This window comes from Ovis canadensis, chromosome 18 (assembly GCF_042477335.2).
Source record: "Ovis canadensis isolate MfBH-ARS-UI-01 breed Bighorn chromosome 18, ARS-UI_OviCan_v2, whole genome shotgun sequence".
NCBI lineage: Eukaryota > Metazoa > Chordata > Mammalia > Artiodactyla > Bovidae > Ovis > Ovis canadensis.
This window is the reverse complement of record NC_091262.1, coordinates 81,444,144-81,464,172: the sequence shown is the minus strand read 5'-3', so window position 1 is coordinate 81,464,172 and position 20,029 is coordinate 81,444,144. Positions and strand designations below refer to the sequence as shown.

At 48.8% G+C, this 20,029-nt stretch overlaps 1 long non-coding RNA gene across 3 annotated transcripts; it reads left to right on the top strand.

Moving 5' to 3' along the window:
- Nucleotides 1-1,259: 1,259 nt before the first annotated feature.
- LOC138423678 (uncharacterized) lies at nucleotides 1,260-20,018 on the top strand. Of its 3 annotated transcripts, none has more exons than XR_011250398.1 (4): nucleotides 1,260-1,978; nucleotides 3,638-3,752; nucleotides 16,838-17,484; nucleotides 19,736-20,018. It is a non-coding gene; the product is annotated as an uncharacterized lncRNA (long non-coding RNA). The 3 variants fall into 3 exon arrangements; XR_011250399.1 differs by lacking the exon at nucleotides 3,638-3,752 and adding an exon at nucleotides 14,805-14,911 and having other exon boundaries at nucleotides 1,283-1,978; XR_011250397.1 differs by lacking the exon at nucleotides 1,260-1,978 and having other exon boundaries at nucleotides 3,638-3,938.
- The last annotated feature ends 11 nt before the right edge of the window (nucleotides 20,019-20,029 follow it).

Below are 20,029 nucleotides of genomic sequence, written 5' to 3'. Positions count from 1 at the left end.
CTCGCTGGGTATGTACTGCTTTGATTTTTGAAATCTTGAGGGAATATATTCTTGACTTGTGTGATGTTCTTTGTTCTGGCCAGACATAAAACTGTGCTGGAAACCATGCTTCTCTGGAGCAGCTTCTCAGAGTAATCTGGGAAACGGGCTTCTGGGCTGTAGTCCTCAGTTTGGCTCACATAAAACCCTTTTCTGTACCTGTGATGAGTTGTTTATTGATTATTTTCCTCAACAGTAGGAAGGGGGAAGGAAGGAGGGACAGACTTATCTGTAGGTCCCTATCTTGGTGCTGTTCCCCAAAGATCTGCAAGACTGTGAACGATGCCTCTTTCATGCCAGTGATTTTCATCAGGCAGACGCTGCGTCTCCTGCCTGAGGCTGAGCCAGACGTGAGAGATGTAGCTGAGTCTCTGGAGGTGCTCATACACTCACTTTGTTGTGAACGAATATATAAGAACTTCGGAGATTTCACCTAAAACCCCAGATTTCTGGTTCTTTGGAAAGTTGGAAGCTTTGGCACGCTGGGACCTATTCCCACGTGGCAGCTTTGCCAGGAACCAACTCTCTGTCATTTGGAGCCTAAGATGGGGCGTGAGTGTTCATGGACGAGAGCCCGTGTCACACCTGTCCATCCGGATGTGCGTGGACACCCGTGTCTACATCTGTCCTGTTACTGCCATTGCCTGCCTCACTGCTTTCTTCACTCAACTATTCACGTGTTCATTCAACTGATATATATCCAATGTCCTCCGTGTGCCAGCGCTCGGGGATTTAAACACTTAAGGCATTTTCATTGTATCAGTTTCTTAGCCTGCTGCACCACAAACTGCCTGGCTTAAATAACAGAGGTTTAGCCTCTCAGAGTTCTGGAGGCCAGAGGTGTCGGCAAGGCCGCGTCCTCTCTCCAGCTCCTGGGGTGGCCAGCAGGCCTCGAGCGGCAGCTGCAGCACTCCAGTCTCTGCCTCCGTCGCGTGACCTTCCCTCCGAGTGTCTGTCTTCACGTGGCATTTTCCTCTCTGTGTGCCTGTCTCTGGGTCTCTTTTTAGAAGGACCACAGGCATGGTGGATTAAGGGCACCACCCTCCTTCTCAGTTCAGTGTGACCTCATACATATATTTATTTAGTTTTGGCTGTGCTGGGTCTTTTTTGCTGCACAAACTTTTCTCTAGTTGTGGTGAGCAGGGGCCGCTCTTCGTTGCGGTGAGCAGGCTTCTCATTGTGGTGGCTTCTCTTATTGCGAAACACACAGACTCTACAGCACGGTTTCTGGGCTCTAGAGCACAGGTTCGGTAGCTGTGGCCAAGGGTTTAGTTGCTCTGCGGCATGTGAAATCTTCCAAACCAGTGTCTCTCGTATCAGCAGGCGGATTCTTTCCCTCTGGGCCATCGGAGAAGCCCTGACCTCACCTTGATTACATCTGCAGCAAGCGGCAGCTACAAACAAGGCCTCACTCAGCTCCATCAGGGTCAGGACTCAACGTCTCTTTCGGGAGGATGCAATTCAACTCACAACAGATATTAAAAACAACAAAACGAAACAACAACAACTCGGGCTTCCCTGGTGGTCGGTCCAGTGATTAAAATTCTGCCTTGCGACGCAGGGGACTCTGGTTTGATCTCTGGTCTGGGAAGATCCTACAGGCTGTGGGGCAGCTCAAACTGTGCACCACAGCTATGGAAGCTAGGCTCTGGAGCCTGCGAGCTGCAAGTACTGAGTGCATGGGCTCTCGAGTCTATGCTCTGAAACAAGAGAAGCCGCCACAAGGAGAAGCCCTGCACCGGTACTGGAGAGGAACCCCTGCTCACCGCAAGGAGGGGAAGTCCGAGCGCGGCAAAAACAGCCCAGCACAGCCGAAATAAGCGAATAACAACAATGGAAAAACCCACCTCAAACAGCCCGCAGCCCTTGCTCATCATCTGCTTTGGGAGACAAGACTCCTGGAACGTCAGCAAAGCACCCCAGTGACAACCTGTGTGGGGTACGTACACTGACGCGGTTTTGTGCCCTCCGAGGTGGATTGCTGCGACTTTACTTTGCAGATGAGGAAACTGAGGCAGGGAAAGGTTACACTGTGCAGGTCACCAAGGAACCAGAGCTCAGTGTGGAAACAGAACAGAGTTCCAGCGAGTGGGTGAAGCTCAGCAAACTGCTTTCCCTTGCCCATCTGACTTTCCCCCTTGCGATGTGGACATCAGACAGCGTGAAGCTAGCCTGTATCTTGGCCCCCATCAAGAAACCTGTGCTTATCTCATTTACAGTCCCTGCTGCTCCAGGGACTTCCCAGGGTGATTGCAGAGGCTGTGTGTGTCATGTATGAAAGGTCCGATTGTTTTCTTGCCTGGAAGGGTGATGTCTCTACGTTTACATTTGAACAAAATATAGTCCATATTTAGGGTCAATTTCCTGTGTCTCTGTTGCATTCTCTCGTAGATGGAAGAATCATCCAGAAAACCATAACAAGATGCTCTAAATAACCTTTATTTTGTGGTACTGATCTATCTAAGTAAATATAGTTAGTACCAGATGGGACTTTTGCAGAGCAGAATTCTGAACGAGAGAATGGATTCATTTTGAGTTCCCTTAAATTAGATGAGAGATTTTTTCCCCCTGGGTGATTGACTCCCACATTCAATATTCCCAGTGTGACATTTTGTACTGTTATACTTGGTAAGTTAAGCACAGCTATTCTGAGCTTCATGTGCAAGGAGTCTGAGCTCAGAGTTCCTTTTTTAGTTTAGCTCATAAAGGCTGCTTGTATGTTTGGGTATTTCATGCAGAAAGAAGTCTTCTGAGCTAGGTCACTCACATTTCATACTCTCTTGCTAGGTATATACGAAGCTCACGGCTATTTTTAACACACACCTTGGCTCCCTTAAAACCAGCGTCAGGATTTAAAGCCATGACTGACTCTTTCAGTTAGCATGATGTCTAAGTGAAAGTTACGTGAAATGAGCCAGTCACAGAAGGACAAATACTGTGCAAGTCCACTTACATGAGGTTCCTAAAGTAGGCAGATTCGGAGAGACAGAAAGTAGGATATTGCCAGGGCCTGAAGGTGGGGAGGGAGTAGTAAGTGTAACCTTAAAAAATATTCATCACCTACAAGCTGAAACTCCAGTACTTTGGCCGCCTCATGCGAAGAGTTGACTCATTGGAAAAGACCCTGACGCTGGGATGGATTGGGGGCAGGAGGAGAAGGGGACGACCGAGGATGAGGTGGCTGGATGGCATCACTGACTCGATGGACGTGAGTTTGAGTGAACTCCAGGAGATGGTGAAGGACAGGGAAGCCTGGCGTGCTGCGATTCATGGGGTCGCAAAGAGTCAGACACGACTGAGCGACTGAACTGAACTGAACTGAAATGAAAAGTTGAGAGTTATGTTTTATTTGGTGAGAATTTTTAGGACTTCAAGCCTGGGAGATAGCATCTCAAGTAACCCTGGGAGAGCTGCTCCAAGGAGGCGAGGGGAGGAGGCAGGTTATACAGAAGCTTTACGATGAAGGGCAGGTAATCTGAGCATCAAAATACCATTGTTAATTAAAGAAAACCAGATATCTCACGTTAAGGAACTTAGTACTCTTCCATGAATGGGAAAATGGGAGAGTCTGGGCTCACTGAAGTCATTCATTCCGTAGGCATCTCAGCAATCCTGGATCTGCTGCTGCCGCCAAGTCGCTTCAGTCGTGTCCGACTCTGTGCGACCCCAAAGACAGCAGCCTACCAGGCTCCGCCATCCCTGGGATTCTCCAGGCAAGAACACTGGAGTGGGTTGCCATGTCCTTCTCCAATGCATGAAAGTGAGAAGTGAAAGTGAAGTCGTTCAGTCGTGTCCGACTCTGTGCGACCCCATGGACTGCAGCCTACCAGGCTCCTCCATCCATGGGAGTTTCCAGGCAAGAGTACTGGAGTGGGTGCCATCGCCTTCTCCAATCCTGGGTCAGCATTCTGTGTTTTTCACACCCCAAGCTCCCCTGGGCTCACCATAGGGAGTGGCTGCAATCTGATGGCCGTTAGATCACAGGTATTCTCCTTCCCGAGTGTTCTTAGGCTCACACTGGAAGGCTGGAATTGCTGATGACTGTTACATCTTTGTTTACTGATATGGCAAGAACTATTTCCATTCTCAAAAGTTAGTGTTTAATAGGGACAAAGTTTTAGTCGGGAAGATGAAAAAGTCCTGGCGATGGGTAGAGGTGATGGCTACACGGCAACATATATTATATAATGTCACTGAACAATACACTTAAAAATGGGTAAAATGGTACATTTTATGTTACGTCTATTTTACCACAATAAGGCGGAAATGCCTACAATAACCCAAGTCACTATAAATCCATATAATATATATTTATGTTGTTCAGTCATGTCTGACTCTTTGAGACCCCATGGACTGCAGCACGCCAGGCTCCTCTGTCCTCCCCTATCTCCCAGAATTTGCTCAAATTCATGTCCATTGACTCAGGGATGCTATCTGACCACTTCATCCTTTGCTACTGCTCTTCTTTTTTTGCCTTCAATCTTCCCCAACATTGGGGTCTTTTCTAATGAGTCAGCTCTTTGCATCAGGTAGCCAAAGTATTGGAGCTTCAGCATCAGTCCTTCCAATGAGTACCCAGGGTTGATTTCCTTTAGGATTGACTGGTTTGATCTCCTTGCTGCCCAAGGGACTCTCAAGAGTCTTCTCCAGAATCACAATTCAAAAACTTCAATTCGTTGGTTCTCAGACTTCTTTATGGTCCAACTCTCACATCTGTACATGACTACTGGAAAACCATAGCTTTGACTATACCGACCTTTGTTGGCAAAGTGATGTCTGTGCTTTTGAAAACGCTGTCTAGGTTTGTTATAGCTTTTCTTCCAAGGAGCAGGCATCTTTTAATTTCATGGCTGTAGTCACTGTCCACAGTGATTTTGGAGTCCAGGAAAAGAAAATCTGTCATTGCTTCCACTTTTTCCCCTTCTATTTGCCATGGTGCAAGTATGGGACCAGGTGCCATAATCTTAGTTTTTTGAATGTTGAGTTTCAAGCCAGCTTTTTCACTGTCCTCTTTCACCTTTATCAACATATATCTAACATATCTATATACATACAAAATATAGAAAACCTCACATTCCCACAATTAAATATGATATAAATCATAAATACTGTTAACAATTACAAGTATAGTTTTATAAAATGTCTTCACTGTTTTGTGCTTTTCTATTTTTTTAAGTTAAAAAGTTCCTTGGCAAATATCAATAATTTTAGCTCTCTGACTTACTGTGTGACTTAGTGCAAGTCTTTTTAGCATTCTGAGCTATTATTATCCTGTAAAATAGGGACACTAACTCTACAGGGCTACCAAAGAGGGAGGGAGAGTTAAAGACATGAAATAGACTCTGCAACACAAGTGGGAACCAAAGTAAACTGAGATCGCCCCTTCGTAGGGTTTACTGTGTGAAGGAATCAGTGTAATTCTGGAAATTTCTTAGTCCCCTAGAGCAAGAGTGGCAGCCCAGTGTGAATCAGCTGTGTGTGCTCAGTCGTGGCCGGCTCTTTGCAGCCCCATGGACTGCAGCCCGCCAGGCTCTTTTGTCCGTGGCATTTTCCAGGTAAGAATACTGGAGTGAGTTGTCATTCCCTTCTCCAGGTAATCTTCCTGACCCAGGGATCGAACCCTGGTCTTCTGCGTTGCAGGCAGAGTCTTTACCGTCTGAGCCACAGGGAGCAATCTTATATTTTTTCAAAGTAGAAAAATTTATTTAATTTCATCTTACTGCCCAGATCAAGTTAGCCCATAGTACAAAATTTTTCTATTTTAATAGTAGCTGCCAGTTCCCAACAAAATCCAATGCTCAACGGTAGGCAGAAATTTTGATATACTTATTATGTGCCAGTAGCTTTTTAAAATTGCAATTATCTGGGGCTTTCCTGGTGGTTCAGTGGTTAAAATCTGCCTTGCAATGCAGGGGGCGCTGATTCGGTCCCTGGTCAGGGAAGATCCCACACGCTGCAGGGCAACCAAGCCTGTGTGCCACAACTTCTGAGCCTGTGTGCCCATGCTCTGCAACAAGAGAAGCCACTTCAATGAGCAGTCCACGCACGGCAGCTGGAGGGTGACCCTGCTCTCTGCTACCAGAGAAAGCCTGTGTGCTGCAATGAAGACCCAGTTCAGCCAGAAATAAACAAATATTTTTTAAAAGCTTAAAGAATTACAATGATCTGTATCTGGTTGTTGGCATTAAAATGCCAAAAGGAGTTCATTGGTGGACATCTTCATGTCTGCTTCTGCTGGCCTTCTGAGAGATTTTAACATGTCTTACAAAAGACAAGTTTTTCTCTGGCTCTTCCGTGATTAACATCTGTTGTGAGAATTTGGATTATTCTAAGAAAACTCTGAACCAGCACAAGCTGGCCTGCCTAGAATACAGATGGGCCCTGCAGGTGTGTTGTGCTCTGAGAGGAGGGGGGGAGGGGAGTGAAATGCCTGAGGGCATCATGTGCTCTGGGAAGACCAGCACACTCTTCCGCTCTCCCACCCATGACTCTTTGTTTATTTATTTATGGCAGTGTTGGGTCTTAGTTGCACACTCGGGATCTTCGCTGGGGCACCTGGACTTCATTGACCCTTGGTATGTGGGATCTTAGTTCCCCGACCAAGGATCAAACCCAAGTTTGAAACTCCTGCATTGGAAGGTGATTCTCAAGCACTGGACCACCAGGCAAGGTCATGATCTGTCTCACTAAAGCAAGATCACAGCGCTGTGCTGTGAAATTGAGATTCTCTAGAAGGAGAGTTCCGAGGTCAAGCGTGTCATCTGACCATGTCTGGACAGCCCAACGTGCGGTCGTTGGACTTGGCCCCCTGGACAGGGAACAGATTCATTTATTGCTCTGCCTCTGGCTGTGTGGCTCTTCAGCCAGAGTGTTGGAAGTCGTGTCCTCATGGGAGGGGTGAGCGCCGAGGAGATGCAAAGGAGACCCTCATTTAGGAATGGCATTTAAAACCATTCCGGTCCCCTGCAGCCCAGTCAGCATTTATGGAAGCATCCGCACAGTCAGGTGCCGCAGGGGCCCGATACGAATAATCTTCATAAAGCAGTGGCCCACGTCTATTCAGCTCCTGTGGATTCCGAGCAAGGTTCTTTTCAAGGGTTAGAAGTCAGACTCCATGGTGCTAATGGAGCTTTAGCTGCGGGGGGAACTCTGGGGAACTTGTCCCAGTTTGCTCAGGACTTTCTCCGTCTTCCCACTCCTCTCTGTCCCAGCAAACCCCAGCAGTGAGCCACCCTGGGGAGGGCACTGGTTTTATCTAAATTACCTGGTATAGCATCAAGTGGAATAATTTAAAAAAAAAAAAAGTGGGCCAAAAGCATGATCAAGATCAAGTTCTCTAGGACGCTCACTCTGCAGGTGATGGCCAGGGGTAAAAGCAGTGTAGCGAGGCCAGAAGAGTGTTTGTTTAAATGTGTATTTTTAATTTTTTTAGAGCAGCTTTGGGCTCACGGTAAACTGAGCAGAAAGCACAGAGAGCTCCCCGCTACCACTCGCCTGCCACAGGCTCCCCACAACCCACCCCCCAGGCACACCCCACCAGGTGGGACTTTTGTTCCAGCTGATGAACCTCCAACAACACAGAATTAGCACCCAAAGTCCATAGATTGCTTTGGGGTTCACTCTTGGTGGACATTTTATGTGGAAGAGCATCTCAAAGGAAATGGAAGGACGCAGACTGGATCACTAGTCCCTTATCAAGCACACCTGTGCCAGGCGGTCACGCAAGACTCTTTCTAACTGGGTCGTGGTGACAGGCGGTCGAGATGCGCTGCTTAGTGTTGAGGGGCCAGGGGCACGTCAGGCTGGGGAGAACCTGGAAGGCTCCCTGGTGTAGGGAGGAATCCCAGAGAAGGCCCCGGGGAAGGGACTGAAGAGACAGCTGGGAACGTGGAGGAAGGCAGGACGGGGGTGGAGGATCCGGAATCTTGGGGCCTTGGAAATCTGGGTGGGGGGGTGGTCAGGGTTTGATGCCTGCTGTGTGGCTCACTGATGGGTGACCCCAGCACATACTGCAACCCTGGGGACCCCTGCTTGTCAGCCGTGAGGCGGGGGTGGTCACGGTGCCTCCCGGGCAGGTTGCTTTGGTGTCGGGTGACGTGGTGCCTAGAGTGTGGGGAGAAAGTGTGATTTACCTGCTGTTACAGTCAGACTTTGTTTCGGAAGGTTTTGGGGCAGCCGATCCTAGAAGAGCTCATGGAGGTCAGAGATGGCATCTGAGCAGGTGGCCGGCAGGTGTGGGGTGCGGCCGGCAGGTGTGGGGACGCTGAGGGCCCAAATGAAAGATCTGAGGTGGGGGAAATTTGTTTTGGTCATGCTTTTATGTTCTGCTTCACGGGGCAGAGATCACTCTGAGATCACCGTGTTGGTTGTATTGACTTGTTCGTGAAGTGGAGGTTTGACCTCAGGGCCAGGGAGGGATGTGGATTTTGGGGACTCCAGGGAGACTCCTGCAGGACCCCAGGCCTCCCACTGTGGCGTGCCTGGCTCTTTCCTCGTACAGCTGGAGTTCCCCAGGGTGGGCCCAGCACAGGTCAGGATGCCTTCAGCAGTCAGGTGCCACCCTTGGCCACTTTCTCTTTTAAACCAAGTGACCGGGGGTGTTGCTTCTTGGCTGGTTCAGCTTGGTCACCTTGGATGGAGTCTGTGCTGAACTCAGGGTGCCTGTTGCCCCCGGACTGGAATGGGTGCCACGTCTTCTTCCAAATGATGCTGTGTGCCTTCTCTTTGCCCTGGCACCCCCTCTAGCTCTCGCCAGGCCCCTCCTGGAGAATGCACATGTTCCCTCCTCCACCTTAGCAAGCCCCAGTTTTTGTGCCTGTTTATGGACCATTATCCCCTTCATGGATCACAGCCTTGTCATTGTGAAGGAGTTTGGGTAACTCAGTGAAGCTATGAGCCATCCCAGGCAGGGCCACCCAAGGCGGACGGGTCATAGCCAAGAGTTCTGACAAAATGTGGTCCGCTGGAGAAGGGAATGGCAGCCCACTCCAGGATCCAGGACTGTTATGGAGCCCCACATCCACCTAATAGCTTCCTACTGCTTTTTTGGGAAATACCATTGCCAATGACTTCCCAGGCTGAACAACTGAATATGCTGCTTTGAGAGATCTAGACTTTGAAACAAAAAGATCTATTCATCATGCTTCATCCTCCCAAGGGCCATGAGGGGACCAAGGGTCTCTGTGACCCTCTTTGGGACACTCCATTGCTTTCCAGCCAGTTTCCTGGTGACCGGATGCTACAGTTGGCATCTGGGCCCCTGTGGCACCCAGAAGGTGTCCTGCCGCATCAGCTACTGGGTGCTGAGTATCAGGGTTGGTGATGAGATGCCATGGCCTCAGGGGATGGGGTGTAGTGATACTTACTACTCACACAGCTGTGGAAAAGTCATCCCCAGCTGTTTTCCCCTCGGGAAAGCAGCCGGTTGAGGGGCAATGGGCCCGAGACAGCATCTGACACTGACCTTCCAGGATCTCCTCCAGCGGCCCTGACTCTCCATTCATCCAGCAACTCACCTTGAGTACCTCCCCCGTGCCTCCAAGAACACCGACTTTCTATGTCTGATGCAACGTGACAACTGCTAAATCCAGAATGCCTCGCGTTCAGAGAAGCATTGTGGGCTGGGCTGGGTAGGAAAGGAGACCCAGCCTCGAAGGGAGAAGGAGGGGGGTGTTGGCATCTGTCCTGGGGTGGTGAATAGCAGGAGCCAACCGCGGAGGTGGAGGTGTGGAGGCAGAGACTGCCTTTGGAAAGCACGTGAGTAGCCCCAGCTGTGGCAGGAAGGGCTTAGAGTGAGCTGGGGAGGCGGGTGGGACCAGATGCTTGTGGGGCGTGCTGTGTCGTAGCCACCGCTTTTGATTGGCTAAGTAATCATGTTTGTCGGCCACCTCCTGAATACAGGCCATGTGTGAGGCCCCAGGATACGGCGATGACCTGGATGGCTGTGGTCCTTGCTCTCGGGTGTGGACAGATGTAAACCAGAGACAGCGGGAACCTGACGAGCTGAGCACAAAGGGGGACCCAGGGCACTGACTTGGGAAGTGACAGGTTCCACAAAGCCGCACATTCTGAGCAGGAAGTGGCCAGATGAACAGAGTGGGGGACGTTCCAGGCAGGGAACAGCAGGTATAGGGCTCAGAATGAAACAGGGACATGGGCTCGTGGAGGACGAAGAAGCGGTGAAGTGAAGTGTGCCTGCAGGTGTGGGCCTGAAAGTGCTGGAAGGAGAGCTCTCCGGGGCTCCTAGCAGAGCGGCGGCCACAGAGGAGCCAGTGCTGGGCAGCGTCTGCCCTTCTGAGGTCTGTGGAGGGGCAAGAGGAAATGGGCCTTGGTCCGGGTGTGGCGAGGGTGCGGTGAGACTGGTCCTCTGGTGTCAGGCTCTGGGAAATCCCAGCCAACTGGCCGCTGTCCCCACTCTCGGGACCTGTGGCCTGTGGGGGACTCTGAAGCCCCCAGGGGCCACCCTGGACCTTGTATAGGGCAGGTGGAGGACAGCTGGGCCCATGGCAGATTTTTTTTTTTAATATTTATTTATTTGGCTGCCCTGGATCCTTCAGTTGTGGTAAACTCTAGTGGGATTACCATGGGACAACTTAGTGTGAATTCAGGGGGATCCAGTTCCCTCACCAGTTCCCTGGGCCCCTGCACTGGGGGTGTGGAGTCTTAGCCACTGGACCACAGGGAGGCCCATGACAGGTTCTTATAAAGGGCATCTGTGTGCATTCTTTCCTTACGGGCCACAAAACTCTATGTGTTATCCACTGGGCTCCGGATCTTTTACCTCCATGCTGATTTTTTTCTGTTGGTATCTGAAGGGTCAATATCTGAAGGACGAGCTGAAATCTCTTCCTAAGACAGTGGCTCTGTGCCTTTTCCCTTTTGAGTTCTGCGACCTTCACTTTGGAAGTCTTGAGGTGGTGGTATCAGTTACACATTTTGTTTTCATTGAAGTACGGTTGGTTTACAACGTTGCTAGTTTCTGCTGTACAGCAAAGTGACTCTGCTACACACACACACACACACACACACATATATTCTTTTTTAAAATATTCTTTTCCATTATGGTTTATCATAGAATATTGAATATAGTTCCCTGTGCTCTATGGTAAGACCTTGTTGTCTGGTACACACTTGTTTAAAGTCACATTACTGTCTTGGTGACTTGGTCATTTTTCCATCATTGACTGACCATCTGTATTCCTGGTAAAGCTGAATAATATTACGTGCGTGTGTGTTAGTCGTTCAGTCAAGTCCGACTCTTTGCGACCCCATAGACTGTAGCCCGCCAGGCTCCTCTGTCCATAGGGAGTCTCCAGGCAAGAGTACTGGAGTGGCTTGCCGTGCCCTCCTCCAGGGGATCTTCCCAACCCAGGGGTCGAACCCAGGTCTCTTGCATTGCAGGCAGATGCTTTACGTTCTGAGCCACCAGGGAAGCCCAGTATTAAGGTATAACTAAATACAATAAACTGCGCATGTTTAAAATGTATAAGATGATAATTTTGATATATGTCTGTGCCTGTGAACACGTCCAAGATGACAGAGTAGAAGGGTGTGCCGGCATCCTCTCCTGCGAGAACCCCGGAATCACAACTAGCGGCTGCACAACCATCGACAGGAGAATGTTGGGACCCACCAAAAAATACACCCCATGTCTCAGGACAAAGGAGACGCTGCAACGAGATGGTAGAAGGGGCACAATCACATTAACATCAAACCCCATACCCGCCAGAGACTCTTGGAAGGCACAAACAAAACCTTGTGTGCAGCAGGACCCAGGGGAAAGGAGCACTGACCCCTACAGGAGACCTAGCCAGACCTGCCTGTGAGAGTCTGAGGGTCTCCTGCGGAGGCATGGGTCAGCAGTGGCCTGCTGCAGGGTCAGGAGCACTGACAGCAGCAGTCTGGGGAGGTGCAGCGTCTTAGCTTAAGTTCTCGTGGAGCGGGTTGCTGTTAGCCTTATCACAGAGGCTGTAATGCTACCGCAGAGACTGCGGACTCCAGGACTGGGCCGCCTCAGGCCAGTCTGCGGGGAGGGAGCGCAGCCCCGCCCATCAGCAGAAAATTGGAAAGATTCACTGAGCATGGCCCCGTCCACCAGAGCAAGACATAGTTTTCCCCATAGTCAGTCCCACCCATCAGGAACCTTGCACAAGCCTCTTATCCTCATCCGGAAGAGGGCAGACAGAAGAAGGAGGAACTGCTACCCCATGGCTTTCCGAATGGAAACCACAGAAAACTAACCAAAGTGATCACATGGATCACAGCCTTGTGTGACTCAATGAAACTATGACCCACGTATGCAGGGCCATCCAAGACAGACAGGATCATGGTGGAGAATTCTGACAAAACGTGGTCCACTGGAGAAGGGAGCAGCAAACCACTTCAGTATTCTTGCCCTAAGAACCCCATGAACAGAATGAAAAGTCAAGAAGATATGAAACTGGAAGGTGAGCCCCCCAAGTTGGTAGGTTTCCAATATGTTGCTGGGGAAGAGCAAAGAAATAGCTCCAGAAGGAATGAAGAGGCTGAGTCAAAGCGGAAACGACGCCCCGTTATGGATGTGTCTGGCGGTGAAAGTAAAGTCTGATGCTGTAAAGAGCAATGTTGCATAGGGACCTGGAGTGTTAGGTAAATTGGAAGTGGTCAAACAGGAGATGGCAGGAGTGAACACTGACATTTGAGGAATCAGTGAACTAAAATGGATGGGAGTGGGCGAATTTAATTCGGATGGCTATTATATCTCCTACTGTGGGCAAGAATCCCTTAGAATGAATGGAATAGCCCTCACAGTCAACCAAACAGTCTGAACTGCAGTGCTTGGGTGCAGTCTCAAAAACGACAGAATGATCTCTATTCACTTCCAAGGCACACCACTTAACGTCATAGTAATCCAGATCTACGCCCTGACCACCAATGCCAAAGTAGCCAAAGTTGAACAATTATAGGAAGACCTATAAGACCTTCTAGAACTAACACCAAAGAAAGATGTCCTTTTCATTATAGGAGATTGGAATGTAAAAGTAGGAAGTCAAGAGATACCTGAAGTAACAGGCAAGTTAGGCCTTGGAGTACAAAATGAAGCAGGGCAAAGTCTAACAGAGTTTTGCCGAAAGAATGCACTGGTAAGAACAAACACCCTTTTCCAATAACACAAGAGATGACTCTACACATGGACATCATCAGATGATCAATATCAAAATCAGATTGACTATATTCTTTGCAGCCGAAGATGGAGAAACTCTATACAGTCAGCAAAAACAAGACCTGGATCTGATTGTGGCTAAGATCATGAGCTCCTTATTGCAAAATTCAGACTTAAGTTGAAGAAAGTAGGGAAAACCACTAGGCCATTCAGCTGTGACCTAGATCTTTTCCCTTATGATTATGCAGTGGAAGTGACAAATAAATTCAAGGGATTAGATCTGATGGACAGAGCACCTGAAGAACTATGGATAGAGGTTTGTAACACTGTACAGAGGTGGTGACCAAAACCATCCTCAAGAAAAAGACATGCAGGAAGGCAAAAGAGTTGTTTGAAGAGGCCTTACAAATAGCTAAGAAAAGAAGAGAAGTAAAAAACAAAGGAGAAAGGAAAAGATATACCCAACTGAATGCAGAGTTCCAAAGAATAGCAAGAAGAGATAAGACAGCCTTCTTAAGTGATCAATGCAAAGAAATAAAGGAAACAATAGAATGGGAAAGACTAGAGCTCTCTCAAGAAAATTAGAGATACCAAGGGAAAATTTCATGCAAAGATGGGCTCAATAAAGGACAGAAATGGTATGGACCTAACAGAAGCAGAAGACATTAAGAAGAGATGGTAAGAATACACAGAAGAACTGTGCAAAACAGGTCTTAATGACTCAGATAACCACGAGGGTGAGGTCACCCACCTAGAGCCAGACATCCTGAAATGTGAAGTCAACTGGGTCTTTTTTTTTTTTAATTTTCTTTGATGTGGACCATTTTTAAAGTCTCTACTGAATTTGTTAGAATATTGTTTCTGTTTTATGTTTTGGTTTTTTGGCCGCAAGGCATATGGGATCCTACCTCCCTGGCCAGGGATTGAACCTGCACCCCTTGCATCGGAAGGTAAGGTCTTAACCACTGGACTGCCAGGGAAGTCCCTCAACTGGGTCTTAAGAAGCATTGCAATGAACAAAGCTAGTGGAGGTGATGGAATTCTAGTTGAGCTATTTCAAATCCTAAAAGATGATGCTGAGAAAGTGCTGCACTCAATATGCCAGCAAATTTGGAAACCTCAGCAGTGGCCACAGGACTGGAAAAGGTCAGTTTTCACTCCAATCCCGAAGAAGAGCAGTGCTGAAGAATGTTCAAACTATTGGACAATTGCACTCATTTCTCATGCTAGCAAGGTAATGCTCAAAATCCTTCAGGCTGGTCTTCAACAGTATGTGAACCAAGAACTTCCAGATGTACAAGCTGGATTTAGAAAAGGCAGAAGAAACAGAGATCAAATTGCCAACATCTGTTAGATCATGGATAAAGCAAGAAAGCTCCAGAAAAACATTTATTTCTGTTTCATTGACTATGCTAAAGCCTTTGACTGTGTGGATTACAACAAACTGGAAAAATTCTTGAAGAGATGAGAATACCAGACCACCTTACCTGTCTCCTGAGAAACCTGTAGGCAGGCCAAGAAGCAACAGTTAGCACCGGATGTGAAATAATGAACTGGTTCCAAATTGGGAAGGGAGTACGTCAAGGCTGTATATTGACACCCTTCTTATTTATCTTCTATGTAGAGTACGTCATGAGACATGCTGGGCTGGATGAAGCACAAGCTGAAATCAAGATTGTCGGGAGAAATATCAACAACCTCAGATACAGAGGTTCCTTGGTGGTGCAGATGGTAAAGAATCTGCCTGTAATGCAGGAGACCTGTGTTCTATCCCTTGGTTGGGAAGATTCCTTGGAAAAGGAAATGGTAACCCATGCCAGTATTCTTTCCTGGAGAATTCCATGGACAGAGAAAGCCTGGAAGGCTCCAGTCCGTGGGGTTGGAAAGAGTCAGACACGCCTGAGTGACTAACACACACTTCAGACATGCCAATGATACCACCCTAATGGCAGAAAGCAAAGAGGAACTAAAGAGCCTCTTGATGAAGGTGAAAGAGGAAAGTGAAAAACCTGGCATAAAACTCAACTTTCAGAGAACTAAGATCATGGCATCTGATCCCATCACTTCATGGAATATCAGTTCAGTTCAGTCGCTCAGTCTTGTCTGACTCTTTGTGACCCCATGGACTGCAGCACCCCAGGCTTCCCTTTCCATCAACTCCTGGAGGGAGCTTGCTCAAACTCATGTCCATCGAGTCAGTGATGCCATCCAACCATCTTATCCTCTGTCATCCCCTTCTCCTGCCCTCAATCTTTCCCAGCATCAGGGTCTTTTCAAATGAATCAGCTCTTCACATCAGGTGGCCAAAGTATTGGAATTTCAGCTTCAACATCAGTCCTTTCAATGAACACCCAGGACTGATCTCCTTTAGGACGGAGCATACCTGAGGTTATTGCTATTTCTCCCCCAAACTTGATTCCACCTTGTGTTTCATTCAGTCCAGTATTTCTCATGATGTACTCTGCATATAAGATAAATAAGCAGGGTGACAATATACAGCCTTGATGCACTCCTTTCCCAGTTTTGGAACCAATCTGTTGTTCCATGTCCGATTCTAACTGTTGCTTCTTGACCTGCATACAGATTTCTCAGGAGGCAGGTAAGGTTGTCTGGTATTCCTATCTCTTGAAGAATTTTCCAGTTTGTTGTGATCCACACAGTCAAAGACTTTAGTGTAATCGATTAAGCAGAAACAGATGTGTTTCCGAAATTCTCTTGCTTTTTCTATGATCCAACAGATGTTGGCAATTTGATCTCTGGTTCCTCTGACTTTTCCAAACCCAGCTTAAACATCTGGAAGTTCACAGTTCACGTACTGTTGAAGCCTGGCTTGGAGAATTTTGAGCATTACTTTGCTAGTGTGTGAGAGAATTCAATTGTGCAGTAGTTTGAACATTCTTTGGCATTGCCCTTCTTTGAGATTAGAATGAAAACTGACCTTTTCCAGTCCTGTGGCCACTGCTGAGTTTTCCAAATTTGCTGGCATATTGAGGGCAGCACTTTCACAGTATCATCGTTTAGAATTTGAAACAGCTCAGCTGGAATTCCACCACCTCCACTCGCTCGTGGCGAATAGATGGGGGGCTCCAAAATCGCTGAGGATGGTGACTGCAGTCATGAAATTAAAAGATGCTTGCCCCTCGTAAGAAAAGCTATGACAAACCTAGATAACGTATTAAAAGGCAGAGGCATCACTTTGCTGACAAAGGTCCTTTTTTGGTTTGTAATTTCCAGTCACGGCAGCCAATAGGTGTGTCACTCAATACATTACCATATTAAAATCAGGGTAGAGTGGACTCAGGGTCTACTGGAGGTCAGATTCAAGGCCGTATTGATTCCAGTATGTGCCCTCTGGTTTTTGTTTGTCTCTCTTTAGAGCTTCCTTTCTTATCTCTGGAATCTGTGGCTTAAAGATTTATTAACTCACGGTAAAGGTGGGGGATGGTAGGTTTTGAGCAAGAGCCTAGAACAGCTCTGGCAACAGATTGGCCATATTTAAAACATTTCTTTTTTTTAAACAGAACACCATTTAATTAATTAATTAATTGAAAATATTTTCCTTATTTACCTGGGTGTACTGGGTCTTAGCTGCCTCATGTGGGATCTTCCATCTTCACTGTGGCATGCTGGACAGTTTTCTCTTTTCTTTTTTTTCAGCTGTGGCATGTGAGATCTAGTCCCTTGACCAGGGGTTGAACCTGGGCCCCCTGCATTGGGAGTGTGGAGTCTCAGCCACTGGACCACCGGGGAAGTCCCTTGCCCATCTTTTTAATTTCAGTCTTTCTAATCAGTGTATAGCAGCACCTCATTGTGGCCTTAATTTGCATCTGCTTAATGACTAATGATGTTGTGCATCTGTTTCTACGCTTTTTGCCATTTGTGCGTCTTCTTTGATGAAGTGTCAGTTCAAATCTGTTGGCCTTATGAAAAATTGTGGTATTTGTTTTCTAACTTTCAAGAGTTCTTTATATATTGTGAATAGAATTCATTTTTATTTTGTTTTACTTTTGTCCCTCTCCGGACTCAGCTTATTCTTTCACAGTGAAGACTTGAGTCTCTTTTCTGCTCTGAAAAGTTTTATTATTTCTTTCTCTCCCCTTTATTTTCCCCTTCTGAAAAGGAGATGACGGTGTAAAGAGGCTTAGCTTTTCTCTCCTCTGCTCCATCGTCCCCTGGTTGAATGCAGGCGCCCTTCCTGGTTCCTGAGGCTTCACTGGTGAGCAAATGGCTACCCGGCCCACCTTGTTCTTCTGGAGTGGTGAGGCGGAGTGAGTGACGCTGTGAACTGTTTCTTCTGTAACCAGGTATCCTTGCGTGGAGGAAACTGGAGCAGAGGGAGGGGGAGGGGAGGCTGCCCCAGGAGCTGGTGGTCAGGGCCGGTCTAATGAGTGGAGGAGGAGGCGTCTGGGAAGAGCTGCCGGTGGAGGGAACAGCCGTGCAGAGAGACGTGGGCCGGGGGCCAGAGCAGAGGGAGGAAAGGGGCTGCAGATGATGTCTGGTCAGACGGGAGCAGGGTCAGGCCACAGGTGGGGTCAGTCTGGTTGCTGCGTTAAAGGACAGACTCTGGGGCTGGGGGGCCAGGAGGAAGGGCTTGGCCACTGTCTGGTGAAGGATGGGGTCAGCTAAGGAGGCGTGAGGCCTGGCGGCTGGTCTCTTTGTTTTGCTTCCCTGATAGTTCAGTTGCTAAAGAATCCGCCTCCAATGCAGGAGACCCCGGTTCAATTCCTGGGTCAGGAAGATCCCTTGGAGAAGGGCTAGGCTACCCACTGCAGTATTCTTGGGCTTCCCTGGTGGCTCAGCTGGTAAAGAATCCACCTGCAATGTGGGTAGACCTGGGTTCGATCCCTGGGTTGGGAAGATCCTCTGGAGAAGGGAAAGGCTACCCACTCCAATATTCTGGCCTGGAGAATTCCATAGACTGTATATAGTCCATGGGGTCTCAAAGAGACTGAGGAAGGGAAAGACTACCCACTCCAATATTCTGGCCTGGAGAATTCCATGGACTTTATATAGTCCATGGGGTCTCAAAGAGACTGAGCGACTTTCACTTTCTGAGAAGCAAGGGGATTAAAAGTTTTAACATGAGGACGTCTGTGGGAGGGAACATGAGGAGGTGGGCAGCCATGCAGGTCCGACCCCAGGGAAGGAGGGGAGGCTGATAGCATCCTGGGAGCCCTGCAGCCTAGGAGAGGTCCTGCCAGGCTATCAGAGGAGCTGGCTCCGAGGAGCAGGCCTGCTTTCTCCACCTTGCTGCTCTAGGTCCCTGGCTGGGAGGGGCTGCGGGGAGCATGAATTTCAGACTCAGCAGCTGGGACCCTGGGTTGATTACCATTCCGGGATCTGCAGGGTCCACACGCCCTTGCCCATGACTGGCCTGGACTGGGCCCCTCCCCTCCACCTCTGTGATCCCAGGTGGGCCAGGGGAGCAGTGGCCCTAGCCGACGCATTCATTTGTCGCCAGTTCCTGCTTTGCTGCCTGATGTCTGTGTCCTTTGGAGGGTCAAGTCCCTGTTTAATGGGTATTGGGGTTAAAATGGAACGTGATTCTATTGCTACATGGAGGTCCCAGCAGAGAGAGAATGGAAAATCAGGTCAGGAGATCTAGGAAAGAATGTGGGTTAATTAAAATTTAAAACACAGATGTCTCTGCAGCGGTTCCGTGAGTCAGCGTGGAGCATGGGGAAGGAGGCCCAAGATGCGGGAACCGTGATGAGGTCCCGCCTGGGGGTCACGGCCGCTGGCTGGTGCCCACACCACTGTCCCTGCTGGGGAGGGCAGCCCGAGTTTGCTTTTAAGAAACATTTAAATTCATCCCTGTATGTCCTGGCCTGCCTGGGGAACATCCTAATTCAAGCCGAGAATCTGGGTCAGCTGTTTGTAAGAGCAGCATTTGCTGGATGGAGCTAGCAGCTGGGACAGCGGGGGACTTCTTGGGGCCAGGAGGGGCTGGACGGAGGCGGGATTCAGCGGTGAGTTCGCTCTTTGGCCTCTGCTCTGCGCTGCGCTCTGGTTTCTCCTCTGGGGCCTTGATCCGAGCGCCGCGGCTGCTGAGCGCCGCCTGGGAAGGTGATGCAGCTTTGCTCCCTGAAAGGCTTCCCTGGGGACGGGGATGTGGCGGGAGCCACGGGCACCTGCGCACAGTGACGTGGCATCTGTGGCCTGGCTGACACACACGCACACACACGCACACACACGGTTTGCTGGGGCCGGGTGGGGTTTCTCTGCAATGGTTTTGGGTGAGGCAAGCCCCCATACCTTCTTCTTCCAGGCTCCTGCCTTGATGGTCCCGTCTGGGTTTGAGCTTTTCTCTGGGTGGGGCTGAAGTCACATCTCCCGGACTTTGAGGGGTCCCAGGACTCCGTTTTCTTTATCTTTTTTAAGATTCAACATCCATATTATGGACTCAGTTGCGTCCATCCAAAATTGGCCTGTGGAAGTCCAAACCCCCGGGCTCCCAGAACGGGGCTGTATTTGGAGATGAGTCTTGACAGATGCTGTCAGGTCAAGAAGAGGTCACTAGGGGGTCCTGATGGGCTACGACTGGTGTCCTTACAGGAAGAGGGGATGAGGACTCAGCTGCACAGAGGGAGGACCGTGGAGGTGGCAGAGAGAAGACGGGTGTCCCCAAGGCGAGGAGAGAGGCCTCGGGAGAAACCAGCCTTGCTGACACCTTGGTCTTGAACTTTCCAGCCTGTGAGACTGTGAGAAAATTCTCTTGTTTAAGACCCCCAGTCTGGGGTACTTTATGTCGGACCTAGAAAACAGTGTCTGGTGTATTTGGGTAACTTAATAAACATTTGTGGAATAAGTATAGGTGGGAGCAAACTTTTTAAAAAAACCTTTTATTTA